Raw genomic sequence first — 19,430 nt, forward strand, 5'->3', positions numbered from 1 at the left:
GTTTGAAGAAGAAGAGGAGTCCAGTGGTTCTCAGCATTCAACTTCCAAGCCTAAAGAAAAGAAAAAGAAGAAGAAGAAGGATGTTGTCACCAGGAAGGAATTCCTAAGTCTCCAAGACAAAGTAGATCAAATTTTGGTTGCGGTTAAACCTACCCAACCTCCACCTGAAGACACTTCGGGACCGCAGTCTGATTGAACGCATTGAACGACTCGAGAAGAGGGAGCGTATGGATTTTGAGCGCATCTCTCTCAAAGTAGAGATGGGGATCCGGTCCCTTGACAAAAACCGTAGGGCTGATCATAAGGACTTCATGGCTGCAGCGGAACGCCTCATTACTGAGGTAACCGCAATCAAACAGGATCTTCAAGCAGCCATTGCAGATCAAGCTGCACAATCTCAGAAAGTGATAGATGAAACTCATACTGCTTATGAGTCCACTATCTCTGTTCTTCATGCAACTATCAACCAAATGCAGAAATCCCTTACCTCCAATTTCCATGGCCATGAGATCCTCCAGCTTACCAAAGACATACACAAGCTGCTCTTCAACTCTTCCACTCCAAACAATTCCCAATTGGTCGAGTCTATAAAAGCTCACTTTCAAGAAGTCTGTGCCAAGGTGGATGGACTTAAGCAATGGCTTGAGGAAGCACCTCCGTTGCATCCCTCAAGATGGGGATGTGAAGATGAAGTCCACCACTCTGATGCTTCCATTCAATAGAGTGTATTCTTGATATAACAATTGTTGTCATTTATATTTTTTTACTTTCCGTAACTAACTATCTAACTATATTATTGTTGAGCTTTTAGATCCTTTGAGTTTAACTATTCCGGAATATACTTGTTCTAACGTTTGTTCAAGTGTGTCTCCAAGTTTTTCACTCAACAATTGGTATCAGAGCAAAATTGGTTTCTTTTTGAATATCGGAACTCTGATTTTCTCATTAGGCCTTCTATACCACTAAAGCTCATTTCTAAAAAAACAAAAAAAAAAAAAAAACAAAACAAAATGGCACAATCGTTATCTCTGAATGTCTCCAATAGTGTTGGTGGTTCTAACCGAGCTCCACTACTAGTAGCAAATGAAAATCATCACTGGTCACACAGAATTGAGAGGTACTTAAAAAGATTGGGTAGAGATGTATGGCGATTCGTGGAAGAAGGACCACACGTTCCAGTCCTTACACCAGTCCAAACTGATGGCGTGACAACCAGGCTAAAAGGAGGTCAACCAACCATGAGCCATCCCACCAAGGATGATCTCGATAAAATGGAAAATGATGTTGTTGCTTTTTATGAAATTTCTTGTGGTGTTGCTCATGACAACTTTGATATTATCATAAACTGCAAGTCAGCAAAAGAGATCTGGGATGTACTCAAGAACCTATACGAAGGCTCAGAACAAGCACAAGATAAGAAGCTCACTACCGCACTCAACGACTTCAACAATTTCAAAGCTCATACGGATGAAAGTTTGGAAGACTTCTTCAAGAGATTCAACCTAATAGTCACAAAGTTATCAAATGCTGGTACCATCCGCAGCAACCATAAAACCGACCTCCAGTTCCTTAATGGGTTAGGAAGACATTGGACTACGGCTAAGATGATAGTCCAAGGCGACAGGAAGATTCACTCTTTATCACTCTACAAACTCTATGGAGAGCTCCAAGCACAAGAATCCACTATACTCAAAGACTGTGCTGACTTTGGAGGACAACTTGCTCTCATAGTACAAACTCCACCGCAGTCACCCTACTCTTCATCGTTTGATACCCCACCACAGTCATACGAAGCGGATTCTGAGTATGATGATGAAGAAGAGTTTCAGAAGGCTATTGCTCTGGTTAGCCAACAGTTCAACCGCATACCACCTTCTTCTTTCCGCAAGAATCAACAATTCAACAAACCTCCATTCAACCGTAACTTCAGTTCTCAAAACAACCATTCTCGATATCCTAAAGCCTCTCAGAACAATCAACCAAAGGAGGTACCACAGTCTCCTCAGAACTATGACTTTGATACTCAATCAAAAGACAAGACTGATGTTGTGATTTGTCACAAATGCAATAAAGAAAATCACTTCGCAAAAGACTGTAAGGCCAATGTAGTCAAGGATAGAGCATTCTATCTTAGAATGGCTCAAGAGTTGGAAGAAAAAGAAAAGGCAAGGGCATATGTGGACCAAGTTAAAAGAGACCACGAAGTTTGGTCATCAGGAGATGAAGAAGAGACCATCAGCAGTGTTAAAGGAAAAGGGAAAATCTGCATGCTGGCCACTGCGGATAATGATGGGTCAACAATGTTGAACAAAAACTACTGCTACATGGCAAAGGATGGGACTCTAAGAATCGTTGAACAGGTAAAACTCATGATCCAAACCTTAAATTATAGTATGCATGCCTTTCAACCCTACATAGATGATCTTAATGACACTTGTGTTGCCGTCCTTATAGACTATAACAAAGCCTTAGATGAAAGAACATTGCGTCCCAAGAGATGTTCCATGTAAGAGGAAGACTGGATAACAAGAGACTTAAGATGGCCATGTTAGAGAAGGATTTAGAGTTAGAAAAAGATGCTAGAATGCTAAGTAAAACCCAATTAGAGATAGCTTTGAACCAAAGAGATTTAGCTCAGAGAGAAATTGTACGCTTAAATCTCTTAATTGAAAAATTATTTAATGAAAGTGAGGCTATTGAAAATTTGGTAAACAATGGAACCGTGGACAATACATATAATTGGGGTTGGTCAAATTGGTATCCTACCGCAATGGATTCCTCACCCCGGTTCAACAAAGACAGGGTGTATGTCCCTCCTGATAGAGAATTTCATTTCCCTGTCAATGACAAGACTTTTCCCGAAGATATCAAAACTCACTTCGGTAGATTACACAATTTGAGAAATAATTGTGTCATTGAGGAAATTGTGCTCGAGGATTCTGATCACACATGTGATCAAACTCCCATCTGTGGCACCACCCATTTAAATTCTCAAACTTCATCCGTAGTTGATGAAGAAATTGTTGTTGAAGGCCCCAAAGCCTCAAAAGAATTTCCATCTTTGTCCTCAGACCACAGTGTTCCACACTGTAGTCAAATGTCCCAGAAGTGTCCCACCACAGTTTCATCTAAAACCTACTCTGCGGTAGTCAAATCATCTCTACCACAACCGTTTGTTCAAGGAACCACAAGTCTTCAGCTAATTTTTCACGAGTTACCTATAGAAAATTTTGAAGTAGGCCAGTGCTCTCAAATTCCAGAATCCTCAAGTTCTGATGATTCTAGCCTACGTTTTCAAAACCGTTCAAAAAGTTCCAGGAAACCGTAGTTGAATAACAATGACTGCGGTTCACCAAAATCCTTGGCAAAAAGGGCTTTCAAAGAAGAAATTAGATCTCGAAGCACAAGCAGACAAAGTTTTTCAAAAAATAAGAAACATATGAGAATTCCAAAATCTAAGAGTCCAGAAAAATTTGTTTCAAAAAACTCTTCTTTCATGAAAACAAACAAAAAGGGAAGTTCAGTTTCAAAAGTCATTCCTGCTACTTCTGACATAACCCAAAAAGGTATCAAACTTGTAAGAAACTACGTTTTTCAAGTCTATTCCTCAAAAGACCCTAATTGGAAAGGAATTTTACCCACTCCAACACTTTTAAAATCACATCAAAACAAGTGGAAGGGAATCTTATCAAATCCACCTAAAGGGACTCAAAGATTTACACGTGCTAAACCTCATTCAAAACAAACTTTTTAGAAACCAAATAACATGCATGTCAAGTCTCACAGTCCAAAACTTCGTTCGTAACAAACTTTTCAGAAATCAAATGTCAAATCTTTCAGAAGTTACCCACCTCGGACCAATACCAAGTCCAATTCACTCTATAAACCGCTGACCAAGCATAATGTCAGATTCAATGACAAACTCTCTTTTTGTAAATGTCATTGCAGATGTCAAAATTTTTTATCTCATGTCAAGTCAAATCAAAGTCAGAAATCTTGTACTTTTCAAAAAACTCATAACAATCCAAATCTGAACAAACACCCAGGACTAGGTCTAAAAGTTGACAAAAGACCTGTCCATGCAACCTCGGACTATGCATCATTTAAAAATACATCAATTGTCCCTGGCTCCAAACTTGTTTGGATGCCTAAACTAACTGTGTAATTCCTAGGCTTTGTGCAAGGAGGAACAAGAAGAAGAATGGTTAATTGACAGTGCCTGCTCCTTGCACATGACCGGAGCATTAGAGTACCTTCGGGATTTCAGGCCTATATGCAATGGTGGAAATGTCACATTTGGCAACAATACAAACGGTGTCATCCGAGGTTACGGTGTTCTCACTACGGGGAACTTTTCCATTCAGAAGGTTGCTTATGTAGAAAGCCTTAAACACAATCTTATCAGTGTTGGCCAACTATGTAAAGCAGGACATCATGTTGAATTTGACGATCAATTCTGTTACATAATGACGAGTGATCGAAGCACTTGCTTAATCAAATCTCGCTTCGAAGGCACGATGTATCCTCTGGATGTTTCTCTCATCATTGGTAAACCGCAGCTATGCTTTCTGTCCAAAGCTGTATCCGAAGTCTGCTGGCTATGGCATCACAAGCTAGCTCATCTCAACTTTCGGTACGTCAACAACCTCGTCACTGGAGAACTAGTCTACGGTCTCCTTATTCTCAAATTCAGCAACGATACCCTTTGTCCAACTTGTGAATGCGATAAACAATCAAAAGCAAGCCATCCTCTGATAATGGATTCTTCTATCTCTGAACCACTGGAGCTATTACACATTGATCTCTACGGTACCTCAACCGTAGCCAGTCTTCACCACAAAAAAGTATATACTGGTTATTGTTGATGACTATACACGCTTCACTTGGGTCTTCTTTCTCAGACTCAAATCAGAGACACCGTAGATCTTCATCAACTTCATCAAAGAAATCGAACTTCAGATCAAGCTTCCAGTTAGACGCATCTACAGTGATAATGGAACCGAGTTCACTAATCATATTTTCAACAGTTTCCTGGTTTCCAAAGGCATCTCTCACAACTAATCAGCATCCTATACACCGCAACAAAATGGTGTAGTAGAAAGAAGGAACCACACACTAGTAGAAGCAACCAGATCCATGCTTAACTCCGCCCAACTTCCTCTCTATTTCTGGGCTGAAGCAGTAGCGACAACATGCTTTGTTCAAAACCGAAGTATCGTGTGCAAACGCCTCAATAAAACAGCATATGAGGGTCTCAACAACCACAAACCAAATGTTCTCTTCTTTCATATTTTTGGATGTAGATGCTTCGTGATCAACAACAGAGACCAACTCAACAAGTTTGCACCAAAATCTGACGAAGGTATCTTCCTTGGTTATTCCACTAACAAGGTTGCATATCAAGTGCTCATCAGATGAACAAGGTTGATCATTGAAAGCTTTGATGTGAAATTTGATGATTCTCACATCCACATCGCACCTCCGTCCACCGAAACCACCGCAATCAGGGAAAGTGACATTTCAGTCACTTCCGGACCTCTGAATCTAGTTGAAGTCAACTGTGATGATCTTTTTGATCCCATTGAAACAGCGAAACTATCCGAATTTCTGGTGTCACCCGCAGCTCGACAACAACATGCCGACGTATCTGGACGATCTCTATCTGAAGTAGTATCGCTCAATACTTCCACATCTCCGGTTGAGGGGGAAAGCTATACTCCGGATCTTGTCGCAACCGTTGAGGTTCCAGTACTTGATGCTGCTTACATTCCTGCCTGAAATGAAGATTCACCATCAAACAAACCTTCAGACTCAGATGATGAATTCATAGAGAATATTGACACTAGAACCGATCCTAGAATTGTCACTCTCCCATCTGCATTCCAGGGGGAACCTTATCAGGTTCTAGAGGAACTCTTATCCGCAATCTAGGGGGAACCTCAACATCTGCCGATTACTCAAGAATATTTTGCTCCAATAGATCAAGATGATTCAGCAGGGTGTTCTCAAATCCAAGGGGAGCTGCCATCTCCAACCGCAGATTCCTCTGACATCCAAGATATCCCTTCTACTGTAGCTGCTGATCATCTGATGCCATGCCTTCATGTATGGACGAAAGACCACCCACCAGGTCAAATTATTGGCAACCCATCCGCAGGTATCCAGACTACGTCTTCCAAGGACCTATCTGATCACTGCCACTATGCAGCATTTATGTCTTCAGTAGAACCTAGAACGATCAAAGAAGCATTGCTTGAACCGGATTGGATAGCCGCAATGCAAGAAGAATTAGAAGAATTTGAAAGAAACAAAGTATGGCAACTTGTTCCTCTTCCACAAGGTCATACTATTGTTGGTACAAGATGGGTTTTCAAGAATAAGCTAGATGAATTTGGCTCAGTCGTCAGAAACAATGCAATACTTGTTGCCAAGGGCTATAGTCAACTAGAAGGCATTGACTACGATGAAACGTATGCTCCGGTAGCACGCATAGCACGCATGGAAGCCATCCGGATCTTCCTTGCATACACGGCCCACAAAAATGTCAAGGTACACCAGACGGACGTAAAGAGTGATTTTCTCAATGGGGAACTAAAAGAAGAGGTTTATCTTCAGCAACCTACAGGATTAGAAAATATTGAATTTCCAGACCACTGCTACAAGCTTGAAAAAGCAGTCTATGGTCTGAAACAACCCACAAGAGCCTGGTATGAGACACTCTCTAAATTCCTTGTGTCATCCGGATATAACAGAGGAGTGATTGATCCCACATTATTCAGAAAAGCAAATGGTGACCACCTTATGATGGTACAAATATATGTGGATGATATCATTTTCGGGTCGACTGATCAAGGAATGGTAGATGAATTTGCTAAGCTCATGACCAACAAATTCAAAATGAGCATGAATAGAGAGATTAATTTCTTTCTAGGTCTTCAAGTCAAACAAATTCAGCAAAGAATTTTCATTCATCAAGAAAAATACACCACTGAACTTCTGAAGAAATATTCAATGGAAAAATGCTCTTCTGCTAAGGTCCCTATGGCCTTCGGTTATAAGATCTCTGCTGATCCCTCTGGTGAATCCATGGATAACAAGACTTATAGAGGTATCATTGGTTCACTGATGTACCTCACCGCAAGAAGACCTGACATTGTCTTCGCAACTGGTGTATGTGCAATATACCAGGCTGATCCAAAAGTGTCTCACATGACCGCAACCAAACAAATTCTTCGGTATCTTAAAGGATGCAAATCAATGGGTTTATGGTATCCCGCAAGCAACGACTTCAGTCTTCAAGCCTTCACCGATGCGGATCATGCAGGATGCAAGCTCGATAGAAAAAGTACATCAGGTGGATGCCAATTCCTAGGAGGAAGACTTGTCAACTGGTCTTCTAGGAAGCAAATGTGTGTATCTCTATCTACTGTAGAAGTCGAGTATATGGCCGCAGCCAGCTGCTGTTCCCAAGTTCTTTGGAGGAAGACACAATTGCTAGACTACAGGTACAGAATGCTGCGGATACCAATTTACTGTGACTCTGAAAGTGCTATAGCGATATCTCATAATCCTATTCAGCACTCCAAGACAAAACATATTGAGTTATGGTATCATTTCATCAAAGATCATATTCTGAAAGGTAATATTGAACTCATCTTTGCTCCTACTCATGAAGATATTGCTGATGTTTTTACAAAAGCACTTGACTCTACAAAACTCAATGCATTCTTACAAATGTTGGGAATGATGAATCCAGACCCGCAATTCTTTCTGAAGTGTTAGCTACCGCAGACCATCGTTGGTCTCCATTGCGGTTCTAATTGAGAATTACATATGATAGATGGTTTTGGTACCACAGTCTAGGTACCGCAACCATATGTCATACGTACCTCTCATGGGTTCTAATAATCTTTTACTTCTAACTTTTGTACAAGTGTTTTGCTCACATATTCTCTCTGAAATCTTTATTTGTTCATCCGCGATGAATTTTCTCAACCGCAATGATGATTCCATCCGCAATCATCTTAAATAAATTCCAACAGTTTCATTAACTCTCGAATCTTTGTGTGCTATTTAATGATCCTTCATTAAATAAAATACAAACATTCCCTTTAGAAACTGTCACATTCCCTTTCTGAATAAACAACCTATTTTAGGGATGATGACAAAAAGATCGTTTCCCACATAAATCCATCCTCAACTTGTCCTTTCCTCTCCCAACCACGTCCCATCAGTTACAACTTTCTCTCTCATCACCCCATGTTTACCTGACGTATTTCCATGCGTCTAATCCTCCATTAAATGCAAACCCTTTTTTGAAATCTCTCAAAATCTTTCTGAAACCCGTTTCATCTTCGTGTGGCTGAGATTTAATCCCAAAATCATTGATTCCCCCCAAAAACCCCATTCGACTTCTTACCCTCTTCTCCCTTTTACCTAGGGTTAAAATCCTTTTTACCTCCTATATAAACCCGTCTTCTTCTAATCGTTTACGCTCTCTGTTTAATCGATTGTTCTCTCTCAACTCTCCAAAACTCCCATAACTCTCAAGAACACCATTCTCTTATCTCTCAATGGTGAAACCAGGTGCATCAAAGAAGCAATCCAAGGCTTCAGGCTCCATGAATCCAACTGGTTCCACATCTCCAACATTAGCTTCAACCAACTTCAGAGCAGTTTTTGAAGATCATCCATCGTATAATGCCCCAACAAAGCTTATGATCAAGTTTCTCAAGAACCATATTTTGTTTGGTCCATTTGACGCATTCACTGACGTTGTTCCCGTTTCTACACTCTTCAAGTGTGCCTTTTCTGCATACCGACCATTGGAGAACCCACAAGAAGTGCATCTTAACCTTATCGGTGATTCTTTGGTCATCTTGACCAAAGAGAAGTTCTTGTCTGCCATAAATCTTCTGATTCATCCCTCCATCAAGATCTTCACACCGTCATTATCTGACATCACCACCGCACTCTACCAAATGGGTTATCAGAAACCGATCTGAGGGATTGGTGAGTTTAAGAAGAACCAACTGTCTGCGGTTTGGCAGTTCGTATGCCATTTCGTCATCCGTTGTCTGTCTGGCAGAACCGAAGGCATCGACAACATGGGTTTGAAGCTCCTTGAACTAGTGTGGAGCATCTACACGGGCCACGATGTCAATTATGGCCAGATTCTTTGGGATGATTTCCTCCAATATATCCCCAAAAAGCACCCAAAGGAGAACCCAACCGAGCTCACATTTGCTCGATTCTGGTCCTTATGCATATCTGATCTACATGCGGATGCTGGTAACAACATGGGCAGTGACATCAACTTCTTTGTCACTAAGGATCTCAAAAGGTACAATCCCTCTTCTGATCAAACTTTATTTGGACCTATCTGCAGGCTTCCCATTCACATTCTTACTTTGCTTGGTCTTGAAACTGCTAATGTCTCAGATCATATAGAGGCCACGAAGGGTATTGTCCCATACCCTTCTACCCCACCTCTTCCTTCCACAACCATTCTCCCTGAGGGTACCGCAGCCCCCTCTACTACTACACTATCTAACCCTTCTCAACGGAGAAAAATAATGGCATCTAAAATGAAACCTAGTACACCTAAGAAGAATGCCCCAAAACAACCCGCACCCTCAAAGAAACGCATAGCCAAACCCGCCACTGTATCGAGCAGTGACTCTAAGGAAGATAGACAACCAATATCTATCCTCAAGAAAAGAAAAACAACCGAGACCTCTGGCCAAATGCGTGACCGGACTGATACTGTAGCCTCTCAACAGGCTCCGGTAGTCCTTGGAATGGCCGCACATCCATTCAATACCACACTCGAATACCACTCAACCTCATCATGCGAGATTGTTTCATTCTCTTCATCATCCGAACGTGGAGACAGCCCCCCAGTTATATCTCAAGTAGATCAATCTCGACATCGCCCTAAGATCTCCAGGGCTTCCCGACTGCACATTTTTTCTTCTGAGGAGTTAGACTCCATCCTTTTGCATGTATCCCAAACACTTCAAACACCAATCCATCCGCATGGCATCTCTTTCGCCCATGCTAGAACTGGGCCAAGGCCAGACTTGACCACGGGTCAAGGAGACCAAGCAAGCCTAGGAAATCCGACTCTGCTTACATCTTTTACAGGTGGTTTAGGCACGGTGAGCACTCATGTGCAAGGATCTGTGAACCCAAGCGACACCTTGGTGCGAACACAACGAATTGACGGTGATGACTCAAGTGATTCTTGGAGTCGGTATCAGCCAACTACTGATGCCGAAATCAAGAAATATGATGCCTTCAAACGAGCATTTCAAGCCCGCAAGGAGCAACAGGTCAAACAACAACAACAGAAGGAACAAGAAATTCTGTCCATGACCAAGTAATGGGAAAATGCCATCAGCAATGCCCATACTGCTGCCACAATCCAAAAGGTTCAAAACTGGATGGATCAAATGGAAGAAACTGTAATGAAAGCTCAAGCCTCAGCCACAGCCGTAGGCACCTCTAAAGTTCCTCCTACTCCAACTCCTGTTCCATCTCCCGCAGTCAACCCATCTCAAGACAAAGAGCCGGCAATTGAACTCAGCTCAGCCCCTACCTTCGGTTTTGATGATGAAGACATCCAAGAGGTCAACAAACCAAATCCTTCAGACGCCGACCTTATGATGTTTGAAGAAGAAGAAGAGTCCAGCGGTTCTCAACATTCCACTTCTAAACCCAAAGAAAAGAAAAAGAAGAAGAAGAAGGATGTTGTCACCAGGAAGGAATTCCTCAATCTCCAAGCCAAAGTTGATCAAATTTTAACTGCGATTAAACCTACCCAACCTCCATCTGAAGATATTCTAGGACCGCAGTCCTTAATTGAACGTGTTGAAAGACTTAAGACGAGAGAGCGTATGGCTGCTGAGCGCATCTCTCTCAAGGTCGAAATGGGGATCCGGTCCCTTGACAACAACCGTAGGGCCGATCATCAGGAATTTATGGTTACAGCGGAATTCCTCATTACTGAGGTGACCGCAATCAAATAGGATCTTCAAGCAACCATTGCGGATCAAACTTCATTGTCTCAGAAAGTGATAGATGAGACTCATACTTCCTATGAGTCCACTATCTCTGTTCATCATGCTACTATCAACCGAATGCAGAAATCCCTCACTTCTAACTTCCATGGTCCTGAGATCCTCCAACTTACCAAAGATATACACAAGTTGCTCTTCAACTCCTCCACCCCAAACAACTCACTGTTGGCCGAGACCATGAAAGCTCACTTTGCAGAAATCTGTGCCAAGGTGGATGGCCTTAAACAATGGCTTGAGGAAGCACCTCCGTTGCATCCCTCAAGAGGGGGAACTGATGAAGAAGTCCACCACTCGGATACCTCCATCCATCAGAGCCCTCCCATCACCACAAAGAAAATTCCCACACCGCAGCCCTCACCTCCACCATCCCACAATATTCCATCTCCTCACTCTTCACCTATAAACAACACTCTCCAAAGGCCTGAGAATCCTCCTCACCTAAAAAATCTTGAGGAAAATATGTCATCAGCAAGCTCCACAAACTCTCCCACCACAGCCCAAAGAAAACACGATTAGAAAGCGGCCAAGCTTGCTGAACTCATATGGAGAGAATGCGGATTTGACACAATGATAAATGAGTCGCTGATTAACTCATGGGTCAATCCGCTCCGCAGGCTACTGGATGAAGACTACACTCCACATCTCACATATGTTGAACCTCCTTTTGATGGTTGTTGGGATATTCCAATCTCTCCCAATGCCAAGTATTTTGCATTTTTTGAGTCTTTTGACTGCAGCCTCCCTGATCACAAATGACTGCCTATGGAATTTGAAAGACTCAATCACTTTTATGCGAAGCATGGCTCCTCTGTGGAAAACATATGGTCTAACGATAGACCATCGACAGTTAAGAATTACAAGATGCGGAAGTTCATGAAGGCTGACTTTGTTCAGTACACTCTTACCAGAAGAGAGCATGACTACATACGCACTCAGGCAGATTTCCCAAGCATGAATCTGGAAGAAATCTTCCTCATTGCCAGAGTATTCCAAAATAAGGCAGAAAAGAATCCGAAGATGCAAATGGCGCTCGACAAAGCCAAATCCTTTCTAAGGGATACAGTTTGTGACTTCGCCAAGATTGATGCAGATATCCACCCCACCATCATCAGGAAGTTTGATCTCCCCCCACTTGAACCTGTGCCAATGCGTACCGAAGGTTTCGAAGAAAGATCACTAGGCGTAACGAACTTCCCTGAGCTGGGCATCATCTTCAAACGGAAGAATAACAATGTCAAATACTTCATTCCGATGAATGCTATGCACCGCCTGCCCAAGAAACAACTTGACATCTGCAAGACCGCAGTAGAAAGATCGAAGCATACTACTACTGAAGTCAAGTTTGAAATTTCTAGAAGAATCACTTGTCTTGAAAATGTTAGGAAATTCTGGTGGATATTGATCAAGTTCCTCAAACTTGATACCTGAACCGGAGTTAAAGAGGTCACTTAGGGGGAAATTGTTGAAACATAAAAGTGACCCTCTTGAACTAAGATACCGCAACCATCTATCTACCGCAACGGTTCACCATCCGGAGTCATCTCATCACCCGGAGTCAGTTCTTCTTCAGCATCAGCAGTCCATTGTTATGTTTTTCTTAACTTTATGTAATGTACTCTATTATCCAGCATGCCTTGCACGACTGCTTATAGAGTAGTTGTTTATTTCTGAAGAGAGACTCTTTCTGATGTATTAAATACAACTTACTACACAAGATTTCTTCTTCAACTATCCATCTTATCACTCGATGACTTGTGAATTATTCTGAATATATTTCTCCAAGTTATCTTCTTCATTTCTCTATCTTACTACTCTTCACACTCTAAATCACTACTAAAACATATCAAACTATAATCTCTCTCCGGAGCAAGTCTTTTAGACTTAATCACTAAACTTGATATTCCTTATTAACTTGGAGTGAATGCATTCCTTGTTATGAATCAGTTTAAGTGTATTCTTGATATAACAATTGTTGTCATTTATATTTCTTTACTTTCCGCAACTAACTATCTAACTATATTATTGTTGAGCTTTTAGATCCCTTTGAGATTAACTATTCCGCAATATATTTGTTCTAACATTTGTTCAAGTGTGTCTGCAAGTTTTTCTCTCAACATTCCAGAACAAGGCAGAAAAGCACCCGAAGATGCAAATGGCGCTTGATAAAGCCAAATCCTTTCTGAGGGATACAGTTCGTGACTTTGCCAAGATAGATGCGAATATCTACCCCACTATCATCAAGAAGTTTGATCTCCCTCGAATTAAACCTGTGCCAATGCCTACTGAAGGCTTCGAAGAAAGATCATTAGGCACAACAAACTTTTCTGAACTTGGTATCATATTCAAACGAAAGACTGACAACGTCAAATACTTCATTCCGATGAATGCCATGCACCGCCTGCCCAAGAAACAACTTGACATCTGCAAGACCGCAGTTGAAAGATCAAAGCATACTACTGTAGAAGTCAAATTTGAAATTTCAAGAAGAATCATATGGCTTGAAAATGTCAGGAAGTTCTGGTAGATTTTGATCAAGTTCCTCAAACTTGATAGCTGAACCAGAGTTAAAGAGGTCACTTAGGGAAAATTGTTGAAACATAAAAGTGACCCTCTTGAACTCAGCTACCACAACCATCTCTCTACCGTAATGGTTCAACACCCGCAATCAATTCAGCACACGGAGACAGCTCTTCATCAGCAACCGCAATTAGTCCGCAGTCTACTTAATTACTTTACTTATCTTTATGTAATACACTCTATTATCCAGCATGCCTTGCACGGCTACTTATAGAGTTGTAATTTAGTTCTGAGACTCTATAAATAGAGACTCATTCTGTTGTATTAAACACTCTTTACTCTTGCAATTCTCACTACTATCTCTGATCTCATCACTCGATTACTGATGACTTGTGAATTATTCTGAATATATTTCTCCAAGTTATCTTCTTCATTTCTCTATCTTACTACTCTTCACACTCTAAATCACTACTAAAACATATCAAACTATAACCTCTCTCCGGAGCAAGACTTTAAGACTTAATCACTAAGTTTGATCTTCCTTATTAACTCGGAGTGAATGCATTCCTTGTTACGAATCAGCTTAAGTGTATTCTTGATATAACAATTGTTGTCATTTATATTTCTTTACTTTCCGCAACTAACTATCTAACTATCTAACTATATTATTGTTGAGCTTTTAGATCCTTTGAGATTAACTATTCTGCAATATACTTGTTCTAACGTTTGTTCAAGTGTGTCTCCAAGTTTTTCTCTCAACACCGCTGCCAATTCCAGATTATGAGTGGGGAAGTTCTTTTCATGCTCTTTCAATTGCCTTGATGCATACATTATCACCTTATCCCTTTAGGTCAGAACACATCCTAACCCAAGTCCAGAGGCATCACTATAAATTGTGAAGTCATCAACTCCTTCAGGTAACGAAATAATCGGTGCTTCACACAACTTCTTCGTTAACGTCTCAAAGCTTCCTATGCTTCTCACTCCAAGTATAGACAGCTCCTTTGTGGGTCAGAGCTGCCAATGGAGTCGCGATCGATGAAAAGCCTTGGATAAATCAGTGATAATATCCAGCTAATCCTAAAAAGCTTTAGATCTCCATAGGACTTTCAATCGTAACCTTCGAGTTACAAAATAAATCCTTATTCAGGACTCCTTCTTTTTCTTGGAATAAGTACTTTCCTTCATTTATTGTAACAGACCGATGGGTCATGTTCTAATGATCTCTCATTGTATACTGCACTACTTAGACTCAGATCTCCTAGGGACAATTTTCAGAACAAACTACACCTTCCTTCATGTTCTAATGTGATACAATCACAGTTCAACATGTATCATTCCTAAATATCAACTTCTTTAACAATAAGTGTGATACTTATGTTGATCGCTTTAATCATCTTTCACCTCAATCTTCTAGCTTAAGTCAAATGCTACATCGAACTTGGTTCTCTGAACCACGTAACATACTCATCTTAGTTGGACTCGATTCAATATGACCTCTAAGGTCGGAATAACAATCATCTTCTTAGTCATTACTGAAACGATGGTAACGACAGACTAGAATAAAACAGAATCAAATAATAGCTCCTTGGTAACCTTGTGACTTTCCCTGATCCAAGTACGAGTCCTGTGCTTCCGGTAGTATAGGCCTCTACTACCATTCGCACCTACTCATACTCGTCCCAAGTATTGTCTCGTAGTTCTCCAAATCGCCATACAAGAATTTCACATAGTCATTCAATTCATCATATGAAAAAACCAGGGTTTATATTATCTCCTTGAAACGATTACACAAAGGTTCAATTTTACCCTATACTATGCCTCTAATAGGCTAAACCACTTGTTACTATTCACATTACTACTTTATAACTTGATCTTCTTCTTTTGCAGCCTCAAGTGTCATCTGAAAGGCTCTCACCTTCGGCTTTAGTGGTAGATTGGGCTTTGCAGCATCCTTCCTCTTCGGACAGTCTTTAAAAACATGCTCTTCTTCATGGCACTCAAAACATACCCTTTTGTCGGACGGACACATGTTGGCATAATGCCCAGTCTTTCCACATTTGAAGCAAGCCACCTCCTCACTATATTTCCCCGAGTGCTTTTTCTTGCACTTCTCACACCACTTCACTTCACCTCCTCCTCCTCCAAACTTCTTAAACTTAGAAAATTTGCTTCTCTTGCTGGAACCTGAAGTTCCTTCAAATTTTCTCTTTTCACCAACTTCCGCCCTCTCCAGACCCTTCTCTCTGATCTGAACCTCAACGTTCTTAGTAGCCCAGATGGCGGCTTTCAAAGTGGTTGCTTGCTTAACCATCGGACCAAAGTCCGCTGGTAATCCGAGGGAAAACTTGTTAACCTTAGAGAGTTCAGTTGGAACTAGATGAGGAACAAGCTTCATCTTTTTCGTAAAACTAGCAGCGTATTCAGTAACGCTCATCTTTCCCTTCTTTAAATTCTGGAACTCATTGTTGATTTCCAAAAGATCCTGCTCAGAGCAGTATTGCAGTTTCAGTTGTAGTACAAAGTCTTCCCTAGACATCTTACTAGCTTCTCCCTTGGGCATCGAATTAGCTAGTAAACTTCCACCAGTTCAACACACCAGACTTTAACAGAGGAATTGCAAGTGCGGTCTTTTCTTTGTTGCTGCACTCATAACTTTCAAACATCGTCTCCATTTCGGAGATCCAATTCATGACTTCCACCGGTGTCGGACTTCCAGATAGACACGGCGGTTAGATGCCATGAAATCTTTGTATTTGCACCCGCGTCCATCAACTCCTCCATCCTGGTTGACTTGTCTAACTATCGGTCGGTTGGCGTGACCAAGAGTCCCACTATAGTTCCCTCCTACTGATTGCCCTTCATTCAATACGGGTTGTTCAACAGGCATCGTAGTCTCTTCCCTATGTTGTTGTAGTAATCACCTTGTCTCCTCCATCTAGCGATCTAACATCATCTACATCATTGCTTGTACCCCAGCCATCGTCATTATCTCAGGTGCAGCTCCTACAACAGGTACTTGCTCAACTTCTTGAGGTTGAGGCTGTTGATCCCTGTTTCCATTTGCATTTTCATCTCCACTACGAGTTCTTGCCATTACAATCTATATACCATATAAGGCAAATTTAGGTCTTTACCCTCGATTGGTATTTAAATTCCCTTATCCCTCCAAAACGTTTACATGTTAGTTCTAATCTCGTAATCGTACGGTTAGAATCCTACACACATAAGGTTTCCAAATCCGGTCGGCAACAGACCATAGATCCGAACAAATAATGGCATATATGGCAAATATATAACATTTAGCACATAAGGGCATTTTAGGCATCTTTCCTAAAATAAAATAGTGCTCGAGTCTAAAATATGGTAGACACTTATCTCACAATCATCACTTAGCATTCTAAGTTTAAGTCTAGCAATCCTATAATTTCTTAGTTCGCTTAAACTAATGTTCTGATACCAACTGTGACATCCCCTAATTTCTCGGCCAGAAAAGACCGATTTAATTTATACTTTTAAAAATAAACTCAGAGAAATCTTTTTAAAAGATGTTGCGGAATTTGTTCCCAAAACAAAACATAAAAAAGTTTATCAAAACCTTTTTTAAGAAATGTATAGTTTCATTTCATATCAAAACCTTGGGATGTCATGTTCCAATACAGATCAAAAGCATAAACAAGACATTATAAGCCTTTCAATAGTTATTTACAACTACTGGCCTATAATCCAAAAATCCTTCATCGCCCTCCGACTATGCTCGGGGTCCACTAACTGTAACATAAAAAGATGAGTGGGTCAGACTTGGGAGCCTGGTGAGCATATAGGGTTTTCAACCCACAATAATAGTAAACTTATTAAGTTCACCAATCAACAACAACCCTGATTACCCATTCCCGTTATCCTCACTTTACATCCCTAAACACTTTTCACAAGGGACCTAGCCTAAAGAATATAATCGGGATGGACACTACTGCTAATGGGTTTCCTCATCCATACATGTCCTAAAGGCAACCATGAGGGGGATGGAGTACAACGAATAAACACCCAAGTTTATTAACACCTATAGGTTGCGGGCCTGCTAATGATTCCCACTGGACTGTCTAGAAAGTCGGTGGTCGTCATCCAAACTCCGCTAGATGACTGGATCTCAAAACACATCGAGGCCTCTCATCACTTTTATTTTATCACACATCACTATCTACCCATGTTTTACCCAACATATTTGTAGATAAAAATACATATACAGTTTAAAACTTGTATAAAACGTCAATTCAACAGTCGCCTCAGTCAAACAATTAATATAATTACACGTAGCACGTATTTCATATAAAATACTTCATATCTAGGTGTAAGATGAAGGTGACTATACACTCACATGATTTGATGTTAATCGGGCAGCAATCCGTTTCCTAAAATGATCGTTTCTAATAAAACTGGGACTTTTATTGAGAAACCGGGCTTTGCAAAGGTCGGGCTTCGAAACCGAAAAGATAAATCTTTCGGGCTTCTCGGGCACTTCGTGGAGTATTCCGGGCTTTGGAATAAGTACCGAGGCTTCGGGAGATGTGAAAATAGCAAAAATAGTGAAAAAGGGCCAAAATTGCCAATTTCTAAATTCTAGCCGGGAGGGTTCGCACCCTTCTATTTATAGGGGGAGGCTTCTGATCCAAGGGTTGAGAAGAGGCCACGCGTCGCATATCCGAAGGCTCGCAGGGAGGGCTCGCACATGGCTCGTACTTGCGAGGGGCTCGCTGTCAGTCTGTGATTGGACCGAGGTCTAGGGTCCGAAGTTGGTTCCGGTGGTGGGGTCCGCAAGCGAAGGTGCGCAGATGGCAGCACGTGCGAGGGCCTCGGTGGTGGTTGCTGATTGGACCGCGGTCTAGCAGTCCATGTGCGAGGCTCGGACTAAGGCGTGCGAGGTTCGGATTGGGCCTCCCTTCGGTCAAATCAGAATTCGACACGTCGCTTCGCATGACTCACCATTTCTGACACGTGGCACATGCGAAACGAGGGTGACGTGGCAACTCGTGATTATGCGAATTTTCTCGATTTTCACGCCAAAACTTCTAACATCCATAACTTTCGCATACGAGCTCCGATTTTTATGTTCTTTATATGCACGCGTAGGTAAAATTACGCTCTACAACTTTCGTTTAGACTTCATCAGCTAATTTTGACTTTAATTTTTATATTATTATTTTTAACAGACCGGGACAGGAAATCCGTTAAAAATTCATACTTCTTCATCCGACGTCCGTTTTCGTCAGACTTTTTACCGTTGTGCTACTAATGACGAGACCTTCAATTCTCATTTAGGTCGTGTCAGCTAAAAATCACTCGATCTAAAATTCGAGTTTTTAGCTGTCTACTGGTAAGCTGAAACTTCGAAAAATCATAACTTCCTCATACGAAGTCAGATTTGTGCGTTCTTTTTATCGAACTTCTCGGTTTAACGAATACTTTCGTTTAGATCACTAAGGCTAAAAAGTAGTTTATCAAAAACTCACTTTTTACGTCATTCGGCACCATGCCGGTTTATCGTGAAACTTTGACAGGTCATAACTTCTTCGTTATAACTCGGATTTTGGTATTTTTTTATATCCCTGAAATCTTTGTTTCGACCACTACAACTTTATTTAACGATATCGGGCTTATCTCACACTTTAATTTTGACGCTTAATTTTATTCTAAATTAATTAAACCCTAATAATTAAGCATAAAACACATAATTCACATAATATTCACATAATTCGTTTTCATTTCTTCAAAATGAGTTACAAAGATTAACCTATACTATAATGTCAATATTAATGCCTAGCCTAGAAACACGGG

This window comes from Lactuca sativa, chromosome 3 (genome assembly GCF_002870075.4).
Source record: "Lactuca sativa cultivar Salinas chromosome 3, Lsat_Salinas_v11, whole genome shotgun sequence".
In the NCBI taxonomy this organism is placed as follows: Eukaryota; Viridiplantae; Streptophyta; class Magnoliopsida; order Asterales; family Asteraceae; genus Lactuca; species Lactuca sativa.